General features: G+C 43.1%; 1 pseudogene; it reads right to left on the minus strand.

Annotated features, from left to right (window-relative positions):
* Window positions 1-347: 347 nt before the first annotated feature.
* Window positions 348-19,417, minus strand: part of LOC120848156 — a 94,201-nt pseudogene continuing 75,131 nt past the window's right edge.

The raw sequence follows: 19,417 nt of genomic DNA on the forward strand, positions 1-19,417 counted from the left end.
AAAAAAAAAAATACGTTTACGGCTTGCATTAACGCATGCACAAAGAAACTCAAGGTTTATTGAAATGTTCGCACAGAAAGATATCATATTTTCATATACAGCAATTGACACACCTCCACCGGATCTGAATTCCTTATCATAGCGGTACAAATTGAAACGCTTACCACACGAGAAAATTTTGCTCTCACATATTTTAGCAGAGAGCCGCGTTTCTGTGAGAATAACTAAATCAGCATATGATGATTCTAAAACGGCATTAAGTGAGTCATGGGTTTTTTTATGACACTCCGCATATTAGTAAAAATAATCGAAGCTTGTTCAAAAGGCGGACGATGGCTGTTAATCTGCTATGACGATGTTTGTGCAAAGCTAGAAGATGACCTATTAGTCCAAGCGCTCGCCACGGCCTCCTGATGACCCCCAAGCTGAACGGCGGAGTCAGTTTCCAAACAATAAACGAAGACCTTTTTGTTGACTTAAAGCTTGTTCTAACGCAAAGTAAATGCAACATTAGGATACGTACCGTTCGCGAATTCGATTAGCTTACGTCGAGTGCGTGACGGCTTGCCGGCAAAAAGTCCTCGTTTACAAAAACGCAGCTATTTTTTAGTACTGATTTTGAATTCAAAATATCACGAGCCTTTAGGTTTGCAAATTTTACAATTAGCGGACGACAACGGCTAGAAGAGAAGGCACCTATTCTGCGCGCCCGAGCAATACATTCCACGTTCATCTGCAAGTTCGTGGCTCGAGACAACGCCGTTTTTATCTTCTCCTCCGATTGAGCCCATGTTTCACGATCGGAATCCTCAATTGCGTGAAAGATTAAGTTATCTCGCCTGTTTCTATCTTCTAATTCGTCAAGGCGCGAGCGCAGGAGAGTATTTTCTTTCCTGGCTTCATCGGCAACGCGCTGCGTGGCTTGAAGTTCGCTCTGCCATTCGTCGAGCTTCAACGCTTTCGTTTCTACATTGACGAGTTTTTTATTCACGTCAGCTAGTTTCTTTTCAAACTGACTGCTGGCTTTTTCTTACTTTATCAATGGAGCTGATTAAGCTGGCTTGACCTGACTTGCTCTGGTTGTCCTTACTCGGGTTTTCAGCTACGGAAGTCGTGCGAGGGCGAAGGTTAAGCTCGACATCTCCGCTCATAAGTAGCACCAAAGAGCAGATTGCATCAAAGCAATCAGCTAATACAACACTGTACTTCTGGGCGAGGCATTACTGCAGTGCAATGATAATCCGATTTCACTTTTGAAAAATTTTGTAGTTTACCCCTCTGCGGCAGAAACAGCACAGGGGTTAGATTGCGACCGGATTCTCTCCAAGCTGCCTCGCGCACTGGCGATTTCGGTGCCAAGGGGTGGGAGGGGGTGGGGTGGGGTTGTCGTGAAGGTTCCGTCGATGTCGATGGCGATGAGATGACGTACCGTTTAAGAGGAATCGAAGCAGAAAAGTTCAGGTAAACTAAATAATGTTCGCTGAACAGGTCACAAATCAGGAACGAAGTCGGTGGTCGAGGCAGGCATCCTGGGAAGCTGGTCCGGCTGAAGACGTCCACCGGCAGCAGGAAGGACGTAAAAATCTGCAGCAGAAACAGTACGGGGTTAGATTGCGACCGCATTCTCTCCAAGCTGCCTCGCGCACTGGCGATTTCGGTGCCAAGGGGTGGGAGGGGGTGGGGCGGGGTTGTCTTGAAGGTTCCGTCGATGTCGATGGCGATGAGATGACGTACCGTTTAAAGGCCGACGACCAGTTCGCGCTTTCCACTTTTGCCCCGCTTCCTCCTCTCCCCGTTCTACCCTGTCCATCGCTGCCGGTTTCTCCTTCCCCATGGTAAGGAGGATCTTCTGCCTTGTAGAATCTCGAGTCTGGTCGTCGGCCTTTAAGAGGAATCGAAGCAGAAAAGTTCAGGTAAACTAAATAATGTTCGCTGAACAGGTCACAAATCAGGAACGAAGTCGGTGGTCGAGGCAGGCATCCTGGGAAGCTGGTCCGGCTGAAGAAGTCCACCGGCAGCAGAAAGGACGTAAAAATCTGCAGCAGAAACAGTACGGGGTTAGATTGCGACCGCATTCTCTCCAAGCTGCCTCGCGCACTGGCGATTTCGGTGCCAAGGGGTGGGAGGGGGTGGGGCGGGGTTGTCTTGAAGGTTCCGTCGATGTCGATGGCGATGAGATGACGTACCGTTTAAAGGCCGACGACCAGTTCGCGCTTTCCACTTTTGCCCCGCTTCCTCCTCTCCCCGTTCTACCCTGTCCATCGCTGCCGGTTTCTCCTTCCCCATGGTAAGGAGGATCTTCTGCCTTGTAGAATCTCGAGTCTGGTCGTCGGGTGGTAAACTAAATAATGTTCGCTGAGCAGGTCACAAATCAGGAACGAAGTCGGTGGTCGAGGCAGGCATCCTGGGAAGCTGGTCCGGCTGAAGAAGTCCACCGGCAGCAGAAAGGACGTAAAAATCTGCAGCAGAAACAGTACGGGGTTAGATTGCGACCGCATTCTCTCCAAGCTGCCTCGCGCACTGGCGATTTCGGTGCCAAGGCGTGGGAGGGGGTGGGGCGGGGTTGTCTTGAAGGTTCCGTCGATGTCGATGGCGGTGAGATGACGTACCGTTTAAAGGCCGACGACCAGTTCGCGCTTTCCACTTTTGCCCCGCTTCCTCCTCTCCCCGTTCTACCCTGTCCATCGCTGCCGGTTTCTCCTTCCCCATGGTAAGGAGGATCTTCTGCCTTGTAGAATCTCGAGTCTGGTCGTCGGCCTTCAAGAGGAATCGAAGCAGAAAAGTTCAGGTAAACTAAATAATGTTCGCTGAACAGGTCACAAATCAGGAACGAAGTCGGTGGTCGAGGCAGGCATCCTGGGAAGCTGGTCCGGCTGAAGAAGTCCACCGGCAGCAGAAAGGACGTAAAAATCTGCAGCAGAAACAGTACGGGGTTAGATTGCTACCGCATTCTCTCCAAGCTGCCTCGCCCCATCACTAATACCACTAAATAAACTATCTGATTATGATCCAAATAAAATTTAATCAGGGGACTACCGGTATTTTATATGAGTACATTGGCATGCGGTCTCCATTGCTGTGGTCAGGACAGCTGTTCAGGGTGGTTAAGGTGGTACTGGGAGTTGGGCGTGGCAGCGCCCTCGGCGGCTAAAATAGAATCCCATTAATTTTAAGCGACAGCAAATGCCGTAAGGCAGGCCGAGCTCGACCGTTGCTGTTCCTTTAAACAACTTCTTACTTTATGATAAACTTACTTATCGTTTATATATATATATATATATGTATATTTTTACCTTAAGTTCGAGCGCCACGACGCTGCGACCCAAGAAAGCCCATCATGCGGTACCAAAAGCGCACTGTCAGGGCGTTCGTAATATTTTTGTATGTTTGCTATCAACGGATAAACGAATCAAGGACAGCGAATGAGCTGTGAAATTTTGCCGTTGTTTTGTGTGTATGTGGCTGTAATTTTCCCAGCCCCCCGACTGCGCTGGGATTATGATAAAAAGAAGTGCAGGGACGTCTCGAGAAAACGAAATTGTGTCCTTCGGACCGGATAAATAAACTAGGCATCGCAGAAGGCTCATTCTCAGTGGGAATGTGACGCTACCGGTTCGGATAAAACGAGAAAGTTTTTAGAATATGATGTTACCTGCATTAAAAGATAATTGACATGAAATTTCTCTACGAGCCGAGACTACTATCGTCAAAACAAGGAATGCTCCTAGTTCAGTAAAAAATCTTGTCTGCAAAAAAAACATCATTATCTTTCTTGCTGGCACAAGTGTTTTTTGCTCATATAAAGTCCATAAGCGTTCACAAAGTCATTTTATTTTAATTTTATTTAGAGCATACTACAGGCCATTGAAGGCCCAAGTAGGAGTGGGGTACAACATATGCGGTTGGTCATGGTTAAAAACCCCGAGACTGCGGGTAAACGACACAACACTAAAAAGTCTCTATAACATATGCGTTCGCACATACAACAACAAACAAATAACGCGACATTAAAAAGGTTTACAAAAATACACCAGCAAATATAGAGGATATATAAGAAAGGGGGTGGAGAACAGCAACCATCAAGCAGCATGGAATGCAACCATGCAATAAGACAAAATGAAGTACGAAGGTTTATACAATCTTAAAGGGATACTTCAACGACATTTGAAATATTCCCATCGTGTTCAAAAATAGGTTGAAAATGATCCACATTATCCGTAAATGACAATCGCACCTTTTATTTTGAGCCTGGTGGCTGTATTTTTCGTTATAAACGGCCCACTTTGGCAAGCACTTGGAGAAGGCCCAGCGGAGACCACGTGACATCCACCGAAATCGTGACATAGGTCGTTTAGGGACGAGCAAAGCTACGGCGAGGCTGACATCGAGAGGACGGACTAGTCGTTCCAGACACCGAAACGGCTGCTTTTGTACGAATTTTGAGTGACGGGTTAATCTTCTATAATCTTGTAGGGGGACAATAGCGACTTCCGTGACACACAAAAGTCATTCTCGGGAAGAGGGGAGTTCCTCCTTCCCTTGTTCCTTCGTCGTGTCTGGAGGCGAGACACTCACCGTCACTAGCCGTGAAGGTTCCTAGACGGGCATTACAAGCGAGGCGTTAGCGACATCCCCCAGGTGCTCTTTGCTAGTCGTTTAATTCGTTTCGTTTTAAAATTCCTTTTCGTGACTTTTTCTAACAAGATATTGGTATGCTCGATGTGATACTGCTCCTTTGAACACATATAGACGAAACAATGAGCGCCGAAATTTCGTTGTAGTATCCCTTCAACTTGAATCGGAGCGTCTTTCAGCTTTCCTCTAATGAAGCCCAACTTCCTGGATGCCGAGGCGCAAATATGGTTTATATGAGGAGACCATGAAAGTGTGTCTGATATAATTAACCCAAGATATTTACATTCCCACTCCACAGTAGCCGGAGTGTCCGCGATCTCGTAAATGTTTTTAAAGGGTTGCTTTTTTTGGCAATACGTAAAAGTGTTCGTTCACCAGAATCAAGCTTCATTTTCCAGGTATCCACCCTGATACAACTGACCGCAAACTACGGTCGAGGAATAACTGATCCGAGCTCGACTTTATTTCTGTGAAAATAATGCAATCGTCGGCAAAAAGACTTATATAGACACCTGTGTCAATCATTGAAACAATATTGTTTATGTACACCAGTAACAAAAGAGGACCTAAAACGTTCCCTTGGGGGACCCCTGACATTACAGGCAAAACTGGAAAGAGACGGACTCCGACGGACACAGACTGTGTGCGATGTGATAAGTATGCAGCAATCCAGTTAAGAAAACCATGGGGAAGACCAGGTTGCTCAAGTTTAAAAAGCAGTTGTTCATGAGGCACCGTATCGAAAGCTTTCCTGAAGTCCTAGGAAAGCACATCAATTTGACTCCCCGTGTCGAGAATTTGCGCAAACTCATGGATGGTAGTAACGAGTTGGGTCGTAGTTGATAAGCCTTTGCGAAAGCCACGTTGAAACTGTGTTAGAACATTACAGCTATCCAGCAGCTCATTGATTTGACAACATATTATATGCTCTACCAATTTACACGAAGAAGTTACGGAAATGGAACGGTCGTTCTCAACTGCTAGGCAATCACCTCTTTTGTGCAGTACGCCAGTATTCTGGCAGCGAGCTGTTCGAGTTTGATGTACAAAAAATAATGAGAAGGAAACGGGCTAGGGAGTCAGCGTAGCGTCGTAAAAAACCTGTTTGGAATCTTATCAGGACCAGCACATGTTTTCGTTTTGAGTGACAACAAAACAACTTTGCTGTGATACGTTATGACCTCAGAATGACAGTTTGATACGGTAGAAAGGACATAATAATGATTAAAGTGATCGGAAAAAACGACTGAAAATATTCATTCAAATGGCATGCTGCAGGGTCAGTAGAGACTGTGCCTTTCACCATTATTTGCTCAACGGGTTTATTTGTTTCAGTCACGTAGCGCCAAAACTTTTGAGCGTCCTGTTTTAGAAATTTTAGAAGCGTATAAAAGAAGTAGTTGTCCCTATCCTCAGTAATTAGGCTACGAAGATTGTTCTGCAAATTAGTGGCATCACAGTTAATCGGCCTTGCTTTTTTTCGCTCGTTTTATTCTGCATTTGAGATGTATAATTTTTTTATTAATCCACGGATTATCACGATTAAGGCGCTCTTATTTCGTAGCTACAAATTTGTCAAGGCAGTACTCACAGAAGTACATAAATTTTAACCAGAGGGCATCAACACTTTTACCAAGGAAATGATCAAGGTTTATGTCAAGATAGTCGAGTATGCTAGTATCGTCAGCTTGTTAAAGGTCTTTGAAAGGCGAATACATAACTCTTTTTTATGTAAAAAGCGCTTAAGCAAACATGTCAAGAGGACCGAATAGTGATCAGACGTACCTTGTTCAACAGATATGGTGCAATCAATAAGCGAATTGTTTACGAAAGCAAGTTCAAGAATGGAGTGACCGGTACCACATACACTGGTTGGATCCTGTACTAATTGCTTCATATCAAAGGCGAACATCATACCAAACATAATTTCTCTTTGAGAAGATGAATTACAAGTATTCGCCCAACCAACGGACAACAATCAACAATTAAAGTCACCAGCCAGGATTATTTCATTGCTGCTAAATTGAAACAAATGGTCAAATAATTTGCACAACTAGTCAGGAGTCAAAAAGTCAAAAGTCAAATTTGGGGGTTTTACGTGCCAAACCTACGACGGGCATCTGGCACGCCTCAGCGGAGGACTGAGGATTAATTTCGACCACCTGGGGATCTTTTGACGTGCAACCGAAAGCTCGGTTACACGGCGCCTTTTCCGCAATAAGCCTCCGTCATATTGCGGGCAGCTCGGTCGAGATAACTAGTCAGGAGCACCCGAGGGGGGTCAATAAACAGCTCCAAGGATAACTGTGTTGCCCCAGCAGGAAACGCCTAAAAACAAGCTTTCGCCATTTTCTATTTGGGTTTCCAGAACCGCTTCGATGTCTGGTTTGAGTAAAACAGCCAGTTCGCCACCCCTTCCGTCACGACCTTAGCGAAATACATTGCACTGATCTGGAAAAACCTCTCCGTCACTGATGTAATCAGTGAACCAGGTTTCGGTTATAACACAAGCATGTGGGTCATGCACAAGAAGGATAGATTCAAGTGCATGCGATTTGTTGACGACACTTCGTGCATATAAGTTCAAAAGTCGAAACTGTTTACGATTAGGTGCAAGCAGACTTGTACACGTTACTGAAGAATAGTAAGGAATTACAGTTACAATTACTCAAGGCTAAATTGTAATTTTTTACAATTAAAATTACCTTCTCATAAAAGTAACTGACCGTTACCCCCAAAAGTAATTCGTTACTTTCGTGGCGTTACTTTTAACAATATTTTCCTCAATTAAGAAACAAAGGGAAGAAGGTTATTCAAGTTCTTATTGTTGCCAACTGTTCCATTCATTGACCTTGAGTATTTTGAGTAGCAAGTGACTCTCGAAGGTCTCGTCAGACATATTGCGTTATTTCTTACTGAAGATGTCGACTGCTACGCTGATCACCCTTTGTGCCATATTGTGCCTCACGAATATTTAATGCTTTGCAATGAGCTTTTTCAGCGAAGCAATGGAAGTACTATTTAGCTCGAAAATAGAGCAAAGCTTCATCGTTGCAGCCATTGCCTGATATTCGAGTTTTAGTAGAGTTGGTAACATTAAGGTGATAATAAAATAATAAATAAGACTTGGCTGGATATTGTTTTCTTTGGTTCTGAACAGGTTTAAACTCGGTTGAGACGTTGGTGAATAAGAGTTTCCAAAATATAAATATAAGTAATCAAGCAAAAAAAAAAAACCAGGACACTCAGAACAACAATTAATTATAACGTTGGTGAAAACAAGGAAATGTAAACTCACGTTTGCTGCGTGTACCTTCCTTAGTGCCGATCAAAAGCGCACGGACCACGGACCGACTGCAGTTTACTCCGGTGTTGTCCAGACAGACTTCCGCTGATGCCACGGGCAGTGAAGGGTAGAGTACTAATTAAGCCACACCATGGCTCACGAGTTTCACTCTCCCCACAAGCCCAGAATACCAAGTCTACGTCAGCCGCCATTATGTTTTATTTGTAAAAATATCTGCTTGAGATGAGATGCGTCAGGCAGTAAAAGAACAGAAAGAAGAAAAAAAGAAGACCATTACAATTTTCCAAGTGCTCGCAAAAAGGTGACTCACAAAAATGGTGACTGAGACGCAGATAACCTGGCTGGAATTCACAAATAAAGTTGGCCAACCCTAGAAGTTGGACTACAAAAAAGTAAGTAGCTTTTAAAACAGTGTCAAATAAGGTGAAAGAAGCAAAAAACAAATCCTGTTCCCGAAAAGATGATAAGTGTGCAGAAATAAACCAGGATGCTTGTGGCAATAACACCTTCACATATCATCACATCTCTTTTAGTTGATGTTAGGACTTGCGCTCCCTCCCTTTTTCTTTCTTCTTTTTTTTTAGGAATACTTGTTTGGATTTTTTTACAATGTTGTTAGGGCCTAAAAAATAGATTCAGGGGCTTGGTGTTGCAAAAAAAAAAGGGGGGCTTTGGGGGAACCAAAGAGTGTCAAGCCTCCTTTTGCGTTGGTCAATTCGCGTGACAGTGACACTTCGCTCGACTTTACCAAAATAAAAACAACCCTTTCTTTAGAGGGGGGTTGGTCCTGAAAACAAATTGTAACGGATTGCAAGGAATTCGTTACGTAAAAAATGTAAGGGAATTATTTTAAAATTACTCTAGAAAATATGTAATTATTCCGTTACTAAATTACCGATAAATGTAAGGGATTACAAGTAATTTCGTTACTTGTAACGGATTACGTACAAGTCTGGGTGCAAGCCAGTCAGAAAAGGGAGGGCGGTTATATGGGTTGAAATACTTCCGTACATTTTTGTTTTTGTCCCGTACAGATACGTCGTCAATCACGTGAAGCTTATCATTAAAAAGGTAAACACGGGCGCCTTCATTTCTATCGTGCCTGGCACTCTCCCATAACATTTTTTTTCTTTTCATAAGTGTAGCCTGTGAGTAATCATTGTTTATAAACACCTTCGAGCCTTTCAGTTTTTTAGCATTGCGCAGAACCTCTGTTTTCTCATTGTAATGCTGAAAGTATAAAATAATTGGTCTTTTGGAACCACGTTTACCAAACCTATTAGCACGCGCCATGGACGAGCACGCAACGCCCAGTTTATCTTGAAAAAGGTCAACGAGTACTTTTTTTTTAATTGACCATCAGATTCGATAGACATTTCGGGAATGCCGTGGACTAGAGGGTTAGAACGGCGACTCTTGTCCTCAAGATCAGTATTTTTTGCATTTTGTTTCATAATAATTTGCTCAAGAGTTGTTACAGTTTCTTTCAGATAATAAATTTGCATTGTCTTTTTTTTTTTTTTTTCGGTCAGAGTTTTCTTGATACCCGTACATGTAGACGTTAGGTTTTCCTTTTTTTTCTTGTCATTACGTTTGTGTCGAGCCCTGAGTGAGGATATTTTATTTTTAATCGTGGTTCGGTCATCAATGATTGTCTTAAACTTTTCTTCAGTTGTAGGCCCCGGGTTTGAATCCACATCTCCACGCAGAAGAAGCGTACATACTAACAAACAGCCATGCGCGATAACACACAAAGACCGTGGGCATGGCGCAACTACACTCGTGATATCATTACATCTAAATGATCCGAATGAATAACCAACTTGTAGGAAGAGCCAGCAGAAGTTAGACGTCATGTTCGCTCGACAATCGCCGCGCCCACAGAAGATGAAAGGCTGTGGCAGCTCCCCTTGTAGGTGTCTCACAGGTGACGTAACCGCGGAAGCGGAAATCGATCCAAGCGCTGCGATGACCGTGGTGGACTTCAGCACGTGAAGGTGACTGGCGGCCGGCACGAAATTACTGAGCGTCATTGTAGATGCCAGGTGGCTGGTGATGTTGCGTTCCCCGTTGAAGCATCCGTTGAAGTATGACAGCGCCTGTAGGAAGAGCCAGCAGAAGGTAGGCGACATGTTCGCTCGACAATCACTGCGCCCACTCTTTTTGTGCCCACGCCCACTCGGTTCTTGTTTTGGTCATATTAGGCTTGGGCGGACGTCGGGTCATAAAACTATTTCGTCTTTTTCAATTGCCTCTTTATCCGGGTAACCGTCATGTTCTCAAACTTTCACAATATATCCCAACCATTAGCGCCACACTCTCAGGGGGTTTGAGCTATTTGCGGTGGGTGGTTAATTTACCCAGATCGAAACACATGGTTATCTTTTCTCAGGAACGTCCGGTAAATATAGTAAATTTCAGCGTCCCTAACTCGTCCTGTAGAGGAGTTGTATGCCTGTATCAGCCCTCTCGCTTCTTCTGTGCCTCTCAAAACAAAATGAAACCAAAACGTAATGAATTCATTATTTCGTCACCCGAACCCAAATAAAGAAGAAAAAAAGAAACGAAAAAAAAGCTAGTTACAAGTAACGCGTAACGCACATGTCCGCCTCCGACGTCTTCACTTATTCTTATCGATTGGAGCGGCACCGGCGTTCCTTGAACCGGTGGTGGGGGCCCCTGCTCCCAGTCCGGAAATATTGCTCCCGTCAATGTCCTTCACAAAAATATAAAAAAAATAAATATGTAATGCTCGCGGCCAGGACCTTGCTCTTTTGTTCGCGCCCCGTACGCCCTTTGTTGTGGGAACGACACGCCCCTTTCCCCGTCTCGCCAAGACCGTCCAGGCAGGACGGACTTCTTCTGCATGATTGATGGCCTCTCCCTGGGGACTCGGGGGAGAAAGACGCGCCACGTAAGAACATAACGAAGAAGCGAGGGAAGCGTCTTTTTCTTTTTGCGATATCCCATTTTATGATGGACCGCTCGCGAACACTACGAGAAGGCTGCACGGGTGGCCGGGTGTGTTAACGCTCTGCGGCTCGGAGCACAGGGTATCGAAAGTTTGTGTTGCAGAACCCAGGGGATCCTTCACAGAACCCCCACCACTTCCTGTTTCCGGCTGAAATGATCATAGTACCGGCGTGGGATCGGGTATCGCTAACTGCGGGATGCCCCTTGGAGAGCCCGGCCAGTGGTACTGTACTATCATAACACCACCTAGAATTATGGAGAGCCGCGAAAACCCTCCCCTTCCCGGACGAAACCTTATCACAGTCGTGTAAGGTGCAGACGCAGCAATTCGACCCGAGCGCGATACGGAGCGTCCTTCGACGCGTTGATTCGGCACGACGCCCAACCGAGCGCTACCGCAGTTTCGGTATCCAGTCTGCGTCTTTGCTCGATCTCGCTGTGTGATGAGGTCAGAATTTCAACAGAGTCGCGTTATTCTAGGCGGTGTTGCGGGAGGTCGTGTTTCTGCAGTGTGTGATGCACGTCAAATACTCCAGGCTATGCGGAGCGCAAGTTCGTCCGCTTCCTGCACGGGGGTTGCGATGATGTCACAACGCCGAGTTCTTATTGACTGAGTGAAAAAAAATTTATAGTGGATAGACCTCAAGGCATCTAGCATTGAGGTCTACCCACTATCATTTCAATCAAAGCCAATCAGAGATTGGCATCGTCTTCACGTCACCTTATCTCCTGCGCTGGAAGCAGACGACTTGTTTTCCGCACAGGCTTCAGACGGTAAGGATGTTGCCATGAATTTTGGCGCGCTAACCTGACGCCGTTTAATCATACAACGACTGATTTTTTCACGCTACGAGACATCAGAGGCTATCCAATGCTGCGTCAGTGTCACGTGACATCTGTGGTGGGGCGCATAGCCACGTGACATATTCACGGCGCTGGATTGCTGGGATGGCTCGCAGCTTCTGCTGCGGTCCATCATAAGACGACGCGAAGCGTTAAGGTGGCTTCTCCTTTTGGCAAGAGCGGTTTTTGCTTTCCGTTTCTCGAATGTTTGGTGATGGAAACGGCACGTGTGCGTCCGAGGAGGGGGCCTAGGATTGATGCGGAACTAGGATGAGGCGTCGAACCCCAACTTTTGGCAGTTGAGTACAGAAGTTGGCGCATGAATTTTCCGAAACCGGAACTTCTCGTGATCAAAAGATTTAGCTGTTCGTTCTTCTTGTTTCCTAAACTTTGATGTATGCTGCGTAAAAAACAAAACAAAAAAATATCATTTTGTGTTTTTTTTTTGTGTGTGTTAAGATTACTTTTGTATGGTATCAGTGTTTTTTTATCATGAAAATTGACAATAAAGCGCAATACAAGGCAACTCAACGAAACCTCTAGTTCAAAGATGTATGTTGCTATAGGCATTTCATAGGGTGGAGAGCAGGACATGAGCAAATGCTTCATAGTCTGAGAAGCGAGTCCCTATCATGCACAGTCCAAACGCCTACCCTCGAACGATGAATGTTTTCTTGGCGGGGTCCAACTGAATGAGATATATATTTTTTCCCGGCTCCTGGGTATGTATGGACTCGTTGTTTTTGCCTTCTGCTTCTAACTGTGGGTGTAAAGTTTGGTTCTTTGGAAACTAATTGGTATAGTTTGACAGATGCTGGGTGCTTCACATCAAATCCTACAACGATGGCTCAGGTGACGAAAATTTTCGTCATTCTTGTCCAGCTCGCTTGCTCGTTTGCAATAATTGCATTATACTGATGGATCAGGTTTTTTTTTAAGTTGCGTAAAAATAAATGTGATTCCCATGTTCTTGGGATCTGCTGTCAGCTACATATTAACGCCGCAGCTAGCTTTCTTGCAGATATATAAAATTTTAAAGCTCCAGACTGCAAATTGCCAAGGTTTCACTTTGATACATCGCACAGCCTTCAATTTCACGGCCAAGCATGTGCGTAGCAATAATTTTTCTTACTTATTTTATGTAAAGTTTGCATGTAGAAAAACTAATAAAAATTACAAAATAAATTCATCTGCAAAGAAGATATCAAACACGTCAACTAAATATTTCTTGGGGACAGATTCACCAATGATCTAGCATGCTTTATATGAACAGACGAAAAATGTATTACACTTAGAATATTTATTGTATTATGCAAATATTTACAAATGACATGCTTAGCTATTATTGTATTTCTCTAAATATGACAAAATTACACGTCAATATGAAAAAAAAAGTTTTTGTTTTATTTCTTTGAAACTCTCCCTAATTGTCTGCAGTCCCTTGAACTAACTTGTGATGGGAAAACACTCAGTAACATATGACCTCCAAACGGGAAAAACGACAACGAATTATTACTCAATTTGAGTTAGCTTGTCTTCATTATGTGGGCTTTGCCTCACGACGTCGACTAGAAATATCTTTAGAGCCGACAAAAGTTGTACAGCGATGCTGCTCTATTATAGGGTGTAATAAGCCCTGGAGTCCCTAGCTTAGTGTTATATTTGTGTTTCTTTTGCTCTGCCTCCTACACCCTTTTGAAAACGCGTCCAAATTCAGTGTCCTTTTATTTTTTTATTTTTTTAGAACCGCACCATTGTTGCGTATTAAGTTTATCTTTACATTGTAGGTTGACTTAATAGGTTGCGATGATGGCCACCAAGTTCCTAATTGAAATGATACTTTAGATAGATTTAATTACGAAGTCAATTAATAAATGTAACTATTAACCTAACTGTATCAAACACTGTTCTCTTCATAAATTTGCCCTTTGGCCGGGATGAGTTGTTACTATATCACTCTTTTTTTCTGTGCTAAGCGTACTTTCAACAAGAACGAGTTGGCCTACGTTTTGTGAAACATCCGGTTTCCGCATATGAGTGCATCTCTCAAGGAAATGCCTTTCATATAACACATATTTTACAGGAAAATACAATACACGCTCCATACCATTCTTGTATTAACTGACGTCGAAACACCCAAGAATAAAAACGTTGTAGTTATCAACTTGTATCTGTATTCCGTTGTATGGTATACGCATCGATACTAAGATAAAGTAAGCTGGTTTGTTATCTGTCGCACTACATCCCTAGCATTACTTTCGCAGTGGCACTGCATCTCGTGTGGAGGCTTTACGTTTTACGTGAAGGGGTTGTGTGTACAGTCCTGAACTGTCGGCAGCGGTAACGTCCACCGAGAGTCCTTCGTAAGCAAAAAGCCAAGGGATTGTTGATGAGCGGGGTGGGTGGAGGGGGGGGGGGAGGGTTTAATTGGTGTCGCAATGAAATACAAATATCTAAGCTAGAGATAGCACGACTTCCTACACCCTACGATTGAGAAGTAACGCTGCAGAGCATTTTTCGGCTGTAGATGATGTCACTTTGGAGCCAAAGTCGTGCGTAGAAGCCCCTATAACGAAGACAAGCTATCTCAATTTGGGGAAGGCTTGTTGTCGTTTTTTTCTCTCGTGGAGACCAAATGTTACTAAATATTTTGCCATCAGAGGGTAGTTCAAGAGACTGCGGACGCTTGAGGAAAGTCCGAAAAAAAAGAGCAGTGAATATCTAGACGTCCACTTTCAAAACTATTTTAGATATTATTTTAACGTCCGCGACTCCCCACTTCCAAAAACTTGTAGATATACTCAAAATTATTTTGAAGTCCCACGTCAAAAAAACATATTTTGACATCTTACACTTGGAAATTTGGAGCTTTGGAGTTCGTAATAGAAGCTTGATCAAAAATGGAGGTCAAACAAATAGTTTATTTGCATGCGGCGTCGCGAATCAACACGCATTACAAAAAAAAAATACAGTACACTGCAGTTTATTATCTCTTGAGTGATCTGGAATGGCGGATCGCAAAACAACTTATGAGAGTAGTACGTCAGCTGTCAGGCCGCATGCAAATGCTTGCTTTGCTGTGCCCAACATTGCATAATGCAACAGCGTTGTTTTTAGTGTTTATTTCCCGTGTTTTATACAAAGAAAAGAGCTGAGTCTCGTGTCATAAAATTTAGTTGATTGAAAAATTCGTGTATTTCGTACAACCGCCAGAAACTTCGTCCACTCGCATCGGTCAAGAAACATTAAAGCGGCCATATTTTCATTCACAAACTTCATTGCTTTTGTCTAGCATCCCGACCGTTTCTTGGTTAACCCACTCGTGAATACGCACCATAAAAAAGTCTAAACTAAAAAAGAAACTCAGAAAACACGAGTAAAAGCATGGTGAGAGCCAAATGCCAAGCCAGACGGCAACCTTGCGAGAACGCGTTCGCACGATATGGAGGCACGAAAATCGTGCCGAATTTTTAGTGCTACGTAGTGTACGCAGTTACATTTTTTACATGCAGTCAATAATACGAAGGAATATTCAGCTCGCCATTGTTGTATATTTTAAATTTTAAGTGAGACGCGTGCTGAAATGGCCGGCGAGCTCAGAACAACTCCACCGACCGTGCCGCGTCCGAAAGGATCAACTTTCGAGCCAGTCCGCCAGTCCCACACACACGCTGAAGATATTTATACCATTTTCACAGCTAACTAGGAACGAAACGTCTTACGCACGCGACGCATGACTCCGTCCACACGTCAACATAACACTGACAACACCATCAGAAACTAAACAGAAAGACACACGGAACCACGAAACGCTAGTGCGGCGGCTGCATCGATGGTGGACGTCGAAATAATAAAACCACTACTTTGATGTTATGAGGAAATGACGTCAGAAACGTCCTAGTGAATTTATAGATATTTTAACGGTGGACGTCGAAATAGTCACTTCCTTAAAAGAAATGAGAGACGTAGCTTTTAAATATTGGCACGCAATGTTTCCACATTAAACAAAATATATAGTTCAGCTTCTGCATCATTAACGCAACAACAATAATGGCTAAACGTATACTTATTTCTATATTCGTAAAAGTAATTTAAAGACACAATATTTTTACATTTTGTGCATTTTTATCTGAAGTAGTATGTAAATATTTCCGCACCTCTCAAAAATGGGTTTTCTTTACCTGTTTCGTCGCTTTTTCCGTGTATACTAATTTGTATTGTAAATTATAATATTTTCGGCGCATCCTGTAAAGCTTTCATAAAATAAGTATGAAATATTACCGGTACGTGCATTCTTTGCTATAAAGCGATACCAGGGGCGCCTCGCCATGGCGTAAATTCGCCGTAATTAGCCGTTCGCTCATCCCATCGTGCTGCCAGTAGCAATGGCGAGGACCGCGTAGAGGTATTCTGGATGTTGGAAAACTGTGATCATGTTTTTTTACGTAGCGGAACTTTCTCAACAAAGGTTGCTTGTGTGTCACGTCTCCAGAGTGGAGGAATAATAGTCCAGGCATAAGAACATGTGTCGTCTGCGGAGTGCGTCTCGCAGGTGCAAGACAGCGTCGACTGTAACATCCTCCTCAAGACAAATGCACTTTTTCTTCGCGGTTTCGCTTGCTCTTCAAAGTCAGGGCTATTCGGACGAAGATGAGGATCCAATATTGTCTCAATTGCCTTTTCGCGCACAGGTGCGCTGTCGCATGCACTCCTTGAACTCACGTCAGTGATCTTAGAAACTTGGAGTTCCCGGCTGCCGGAAGCATGCCGCGCCTGTTCTAATTCATCCGAATGAAGTTAATTTTATTTATTTATTTATTTAATTTACCTCAAAGCGCCCTTTCGGGCTTTGTATGAGGGGAGAGTACAAGGTTTTCGACAAAAATATTGAAACGATACATATTGTACATATTTGCTTAATAAACAAGAAACAATGCAATACACCCACTCGAAACGAATACACTCTTACACAAACAGGAAACAACGTGCCAACCAGGCTACAAAAAGAGAGAGAAAAGACCATCTTTGCACATGAAAAACAAGAAAGACGCCATCCCGCGATTCATTCCATGGAAAAGTGAAACAAACGTTCACATGATGATTTGAATTCATTTTTGTCTATGATATCTACAACGTGGTGGGGCAAAGAGTTCCATTCTGCAATGGCAAGCTGTAATGGCGAGTTGCGAAACTGGTTAGTGCGACAATTTGATAAACGAATTTTGTGAGGGTGATCATGTCTGGGAAAGATGCGATGAGGGGGGGGTAATAAGAGTTCCTTAAGGCTAACATTATAGTAGGGTGATTTCAGATAAGATCGACCAAAGGGTGGCTGGTCGACATTTTTAAATCAACTGATATTTTTATATGACATTGTCTAGTGTCTGGTATAAACGAATCCACACTTAGTTTTGACCAGAAAAAAAATTTGGAGACAAGAAAAATCGTAAGGCAGGGAGAGGTGGACAGTTGCAATAATGCGCACTGATGGAGGGGGCAAGTTTGAAAGTGAATAATTAAAACAATAAAATTAGGAGAATTTTAAAACTTTTTACAAAAAAACTATGGGTACAACTTGCTTGTAATATAAAGTAATAATATTTATTAAAAATTTATTTAGTTTTCTAAAAATTGCCAAACATGCCTGCTCGAACGACAAATGGCAAACTTTGGAAATCTGTATCTCATGAAATAATTTAATCATTATTACATAACTTGCAGACATTATTTTACTAATATATGGCTATTATCGAAAAAAATAAATAAGGTATCTGAGTGAAACAATAGTTACAATATATTTAGGCAAACATGGGAAAAAAATCAAACAAAGAAAAATTCCAATGCGAATAAAAAAAAAACACCACCTTCGATTTTTTTAAAATTTGGGTACCCTGTTATACTCTATTTCGGCATTCATTTCTATTAAAAACACGTTGCATCATTGCACTGTGAAAGAAGAAACAACTCCCCAAAGTAGGGTCCTTTTTCAAAGCCTACACTTAGCAGTGTCCTATACAAGAAGTGACTCTGAGTTCCAGTTTCATGAAACTTGCACAAATCTTTTATATACATTTATTCAGATGAGGTCATTGATAAAAAGAGCGATCGGTCACACAGTAAAAGGGAGGAGAAACTATATACAGCATTTTACATAAGCGTACAAAGTGGTATCATATTAGAGACTAATGATTTGAGAAAAGATGATGCAGTGTGAAGTTGTACCTTCCGGTATATTTTACATCTAGAGTAAAATAAAGAACTTTACTTCCACACACAAAACCAAAGATATAATAGTAAGATATTTAGGTTGGCTGTGTATTTACGATTACAAACAATTTCAGGTGACGGATGCCATAGTGCCTAACTGGAGCAGCTTCGATGCTCTCGGTGTATGAATGAATCGTGGCAAGCCGATATATTTTATCCTGCTCGAGGATAACATTTTGGGATTTTTTTTTTATAGTGATCAGATAAAAATTATTAGTAACCACCAACAAAAACAGTAGGTTAAATACCCCGTGAAGAAAAATGTGATAAATAAGATGTCCCTGCATTCAAAATGAGCAGTCCTTGGGAAATCAAATTCGGCACTTTACGCTAAGGTTTTCCTCGCTGTACCCATTTAATAAAGTTGCTTCCAAGCAGATCCGACTGTCCGTGCTACATATACGTCACAGGTCCCTTCTGTTGATGACTTGCTGAGCCGCCACGCGTGCCAAGACTAAATGCCAGGGAAGGCGCGCACCGTCAGCCACTCTTCTTTTTTTTGTTCATGATACCGAACAACCTCATTTTCGTCCAGATATACAAGATGCACGCCTTTCAGTTTCTTTGATAGAACGCTCACCATTGTCCTGGCCGTCTGAATTGCGCTTACTGAACGTTCTCTCAGGTTGTTCAGCGTGGCCCGGTGCTTCACGATTCCGCCAACTCCGTCACATGCATTTTTCCCATGTCCAGATGCAGAAAATAACCACTGGGCTTGTGGGCAATCGTCCTTTGCAAATTGGGGAAGCTGGTAGCGATTCTTGAAATGACTGGCGGCGCCGTCACTTACGTACGTCACGTACGAGTATACCGCAACGTTGTCTTCAACCCACTCCTTCACGTTTTCTAGAGCCAAGCAAGCGTGAGCGGCGTCGTGACACAGGTCCTCACTGATGATGGCAAAGCTGTTTGTAGATTTTCTTGTCGTCACTACACATGTAAATATCGAAACTTGTTTTTTTTTCCAGTGATATGCTTGCACTTCGTCAGGAAGCACGATGGTCCAGTTTTCAGCAAAGTCAAAATGAAAGACAATGCTCCCGCGTTGCATGCACTGTTTTTCATCGTAGATCGCTTTACCTTGCGTATGCCGGATATGGTTGTGAAGTACCCAACTTCCAACCGTCACTCGGATGACTTTTAGGAAAGTCTCAGGTTCCAAAGTTTTTTTCACAAGGTCGCCGGACTCCCATGTTGCAAGCACCATCTCTTCATCCTCCGGGATATCAAGTTCCTGGAGTGTAAGAAACTGGCCTTTTGGGCAGTGATCACAGTCTCCTTGAAGGCACAGTTCTGTTGCTGGGTCGCACAGAAATGCCGAGTTCATTTCACCAGTGTTGAATGTTGAGCCTGAAACGTTCTCTAGAGCGGCAATACAAAGATAATAATTGG

Source organism: Ixodes scapularis, unplaced genomic scaffold (genome assembly GCF_016920785.2).
Source record: "Ixodes scapularis isolate PalLabHiFi unplaced genomic scaffold, ASM1692078v2 PGA_scaffold11__112_contigs__length_91849675, whole genome shotgun sequence".
NCBI classification, from domain to species: Eukaryota; Metazoa; Arthropoda; class Arachnida; order Ixodida; family Ixodidae; genus Ixodes; species Ixodes scapularis.